The sequence below is a fragment of the Gopherus evgoodei genome, unplaced genomic scaffold (genome assembly GCF_007399415.2).
Source record: "Gopherus evgoodei ecotype Sinaloan lineage unplaced genomic scaffold, rGopEvg1_v1.p scaffold_53_arrow_ctg1, whole genome shotgun sequence".
Classification (NCBI taxonomy): domain Eukaryota; kingdom Metazoa; phylum Chordata; order Testudines; family Testudinidae; genus Gopherus; species Gopherus evgoodei.
Window position 1 is genome coordinate 766192 of NW_022060074.1, and position 4946 is coordinate 771137.

The 4946-nt window shown below is 44.5% G+C and overlaps 1 pseudogene; it reads left to right on the plus strand.

Moving 5' to 3' along the window:
• Window positions 1-485: 485 nt before the first annotated feature.
• Window positions 486-1431, plus strand: LOC115643232 (annotated as a pseudogene).
• Window positions 1432-4946: the final 3515 nt, after the last annotated feature.

Here is a 4946-nt window from a genome sequence, read left to right on the forward strand (position 1 = left end):
TTGCTGTAATGCAGCTGTAGCTCTATTGAAGTCATGAGGCCAGATTGCAGAGAAAGAATAAATTCCTCTATAGCCTGGTGGCTTGAACACTCACCCCACATGCAGAAGACCAAGAATCCAGTAATTCTGCACTGCCTCTTTCATGATGTATCCACAGAGGTACAGCTTCAAGAGGAGAGACCGAGGGAGCCACACATCAGACTAACCCTTAGTCAGAGTTGAGCAGGGTATTTGTGAATACCTGTAGGACCTGATTCTGGGACTTAGAATTGTAAAGTGGCAGTTAGGTGCCCAAGTCCTTTTGTGTAGCCAGCTTGATGTGTGTATTTAAAACACCCAAATACCATCTGATGTCACACTCTGTCCCTCTCTCAATTTAGTCTACACATTTTACAGCATGGAACAGGACTGTCTTTACATTCATCCCCAATAATAAGTGTTAATTTCATTTTTTTCTGGTCACAGGTCACAGATTTCCTGAATGTATGATAATGAAAAATCAAACCACAGTGACCGAATTTATCCTCCTGGGACTTTCCAGTGACCCACAGATGCAGATTTTCCTTTTCTCGGTGTTTTTAGTTATTTACCTAATCACTCTGGGTGGAAACATAGTGATCATGGTGGTGATAAGAGCTGATTCTCATCTTCACACCCCTATGGACTTCTTTCTCTTCCATTTATCCTTTGTTGATATCTGCTATTCCTCAGTCACGGTGCCTAAAATGCTCATGAACTTCCTAGCAGAGCACAAAAGCTATTTCTGTCAATGGCTGCATTGCCCAGATGTTCCTTTTTAGCCTCTCGGCTGGTACTGAAGCTTTCATTCTCTCAGCCATGGCTTATGACTGCTATGCTGCCATCTGTCATCCATTACATTACGTGCAGACAATGAGCAAAGGGATCTGTGTTCAGCTGGTGAGTGGTGCATGGACTACGGGCTTCTTCTATGCCCTTCTTAACACAGTTTTTGCCCTCAAGTTGCATTTCTGTGGGCCCAATCAAATCAACCATTTCAGCTGTGAGCTCCCTCCTCTGTTACAACTGGCCTGTACTGAGACCTTTACCAATCAAGTGGTGCTTCTTACTTCTGTTTTGGTATTAGGGTTGAGCTCCTTCCTCCTCACCCTAATCTCCTACATTCATATCATCTCCACCATCCTGAAGATACTCTCTGCCGAGGGCAGGCATAAGGCCTTCTCCACCTGCAGCTCCCACCTGACTGTGGTTGGCTTGTTGTACATGACAGGTTTTCTCCAGTACACAAAACCCAGCTCAATCTCCTCTGTGGTGCTGAATGAAATATTCTCCATCCAGTACAGCATCTTGACCCCCATGTTAAATTCCATCATCTACAGCCTGAATAACAAGGAGGTTAAAACAGCTCTAAGGAATATATTGGGGAAATTCAGGTTTCTCAATCAGTGTTGATTCTCTCTTTTTTTTTCAGTCAGAGAGCAGAGATTTGTGGGTAATTAGTGTATGGGACATTCTCAGCTCAGGTAATGACACTTTGAGCCAAATCTTCCACTCGTCTAAGTCAGAGCAGATCCATTGAAGTCAATTGGCCAGATCCCCAGAGTATGTAAATCAGCATAGCTCCATTGGAACCAATGGGTGCTGGAGTTAGACTCACAAAAGTTCTTGAGCAGGAGAAATTGAGAGATATCCCATAACGCAGTGGCCAGGGCATGTATATGGGAGGGGACAGATCTCTGTTTCAATCATTTCTCCTCCTCAGACACTTGAAGCAGGGGTCTCCTACATCTGAGATGACTATCACTGGGATAAAAGTTATGCCAGAGCTCTTATTACTAATTCTGTCTCATTGTTTGCACAAAATCAAATGGATATAACTGGCCATCAACAAATTCAAGTGGAAATTAGAGAAAGGTTTCTCACCCTCAGAAGGGTGAAGTTCTGGAACAACCTTCTAATAGGAGCTGTAGGGATGCACAACTTTATTAGTTTAGAAAAAGTGTTGGATAAATTTATGACAGTGTGAAGGTGGGGGGCAGGGCTCAGCAACCCTGGGCCTCATTTCTGGTTTATGTCTTATTTTCCTAAAGGACATGCTTCAGGGTTTCAGCCAGACGTCACTGTTCATGAAGGAATCCTGCGTCTTCCCACTAATAGATTCTGGGAGAGTTTTTTTGTCTCCTTCCTCTGAAGAATCAGGGATGGCCACAGTTGGAGATAGGATCTTGGATGGGATGGGCCAGAGCTCTGAGGTGGTACTTGTTGTCAGAGGTGTGTTGTCAGAAGCACTACTGGTGTGGTGCTCTGCTCTGCTCTCTCCTTGTTGGTATCACTCGGCTGCGTGCGTGTGTTCCCTCTGTGTGCCGCCCCAGCTTTGCGCAAATAGCTGACACAGCAGACTCGACGAGAACCCCCAATGACCACAGAGTCTAGTAAGGTACGAAGGCACGTCGGCCAGGTTTATTGCGCTCGGACACAATTGCAGTTCCCTCTAGATTGTTACTCTACAGGGCATACTACGAGAAAATGCCTCTTGGCAATGGACTCGGCTCAGTTAGTGGCGGGACTTTCCACTGCCCCCTAGGCCGGACAAAGACATCGCCCCAGGGATACATTTTTATACACAGATACAAACAAGTTACACATCACTCCTGACGTATTGAGGTGCAGCCCTCTACGCAGTAAGGTACAACCCCTCTACGTAGTAAAGTACAACCCCTCTACGTAGTAAGGTGCCGCCTCTCACCTTGTACATGTTGGTTCGATCAAAACAACTCTAGCCATCATATTACCCTTTTGCCCCTGTCATTGGGATGGGTCAGTCTGTTCCTTGTAATCTGTGTGGAATGTGCAAGTATGTGAATTTTCTGCTCTTTAGTGTTCAGTACCTTTTAGGTACGTATCATCTTGCAGCATCAGCCCTTTCCTTGCCAGCTTCTGTGAGCAGGGCCTGCCTCTGGCTCAGAGCTTCACTTTGCTTTATGTTAGCAAAGTCTTGGCCATTATTTTAGTTCAGGCCTCAGGCCTCATACTGGGCCTTTATCAGGGCCTTCACTTACTACAGTACTAAGTTTTCTCTCTCTCACATGTTTGCCTACACTGTTCTTGCTCACATAGTCAGGGACTAACTGACTGAAAATTAGCTAAGGACAAAAAACTAACTGCATTTTTTTTTAAAGTACATCAGAAGCAGGAAGCCAGACAAACAATCAGTGGGGAACTGGACGATCAAGTTGCTAAAGGAGCACTCAAGAAAGACGTTGCTGTTGTGGAGAAGCTAAATGAATTCTTTGCAATAATCTTCACTGCAGAGGATGGGAGGGAGACCCCTTCATTTTAGGTGATAAAGGAACTGTCCCATACTGAGCTGTCAGTAGAGGAGGTTTTGAAACAAATTGATAAATTACACAGTAATTAGTCAAGAGGACCAGATGGCATTCATCCAAGAGTCCTGAAGATACTCAGATTTTACAACTGTAAGGAAAAGAAAGATTTCTGCAATTTCATATCTATCATTTCACAAGCACTTTCTCCCAAAATTGCCTTCCACCTTCAGATTTGCAACCACTTCCTCCCTGTTGTTTAGAATCAAGTGTAAAATGGCCACACAGCCACACCTTTCACCCCCACTCTGACCCCCTGCCCCACAGCTAAGCCCCTTACTCCCACTCTGGCCCAACGTGCCTAGCTAGGTTTTGCTGTCCTGAGGTCCCAAATGGGGCCATTGCAGAGTAATAGGTCACATCCATAGACTCTTATTGTATATGTGTGTGGGGTTTTTGTTTGGTTTTGTGTTTTCAGAAAACCTAAAAAGCCATTTGCACTGAAAACACTCAGTTCAGCCTACATGAGCAATGAAGGTTTACCCTAATTGTTAGATCAAGTTTGGGAATTTAAAGGATTGTAAGGGAGGTGCCCAAATCCTATTAATTCTCCCAGTGACTTTAACACTATAAACCAGACCAAGACTCTTATTTCTATTTATTTGGAGGTAAGACCCCATGGGTTCAGAACCCAGGTCTGCAGAGGTATTAGACGCTTAACCACTCCAAAATGCTACACAGCAGCAGTAACCAGCCTGCATTCCATATCCCATTGCCTGCTGTGGAGACAGACCATGGGAAGTTCCACATTAAGGGTTTAATAGGCAGCAGCCCCATGGCTCCTTGCCCTATATAAACCCAATGGGTGCTCTGGGATGTGTCCAGGCAACAGCATGGATCTTCTGTAGTTGCTCTGACTGTTCTGGCTCTATGTTCTTGAACTGCTGGCTTGACTGTGGTTTGTTTTGGACTTTGCCTCCTGACTCAGACCCTGAAATGTGACTTGGACTCTGATACTCGGTATTGACCCTGGCTTGGAACTGACTATGAATCCTTGGCTACTTGGAGACTCAGGTTTTCCCCTTGGCCCTGATTGCCCTTTTTGAGTTCCTGATATTGATAGTCTTCCAAATAACCCATGGAACTGGGGAGTGGTATAGCTCATAGGGCAAGCTTGCCTTTAGTATATTCAGTGCCTTACCTTCATTATATTCAGCTGTAATGCAAGAAAAGTACAGGCCTGTATCCTGTAAGATATTAGCTGAAGCATTAGTTAGCAGAAGTGTGGTCAAGTAGGCTGTAACCCTTGACACAGAGCAACTGTTACCTTTAGATTTTGTGAACTAAGAAGAGCTTGCTCAATGGCAGGAGTTAGAATGGTCCAGTAAGTGTTGCCACAATGAACATGGAAGTAATAACTGCAAATCTGCTTAAGCAAGGGGTGATGGGTTTGGTCATGAGCTGAAATGGTCGTTACATATATTAATACACTAACCTATAGAAGAAAGGCACTTCAATATTAGTAGGATGAGGAAATACAAATACAGGGAAGGGGGGGCCCTACTGAATATGCATTAGATATAGTGGTGTCAGTGTAACACAGAGGTTCTCAAACTTTTGTATTGATGATCCCCTTCACATAGC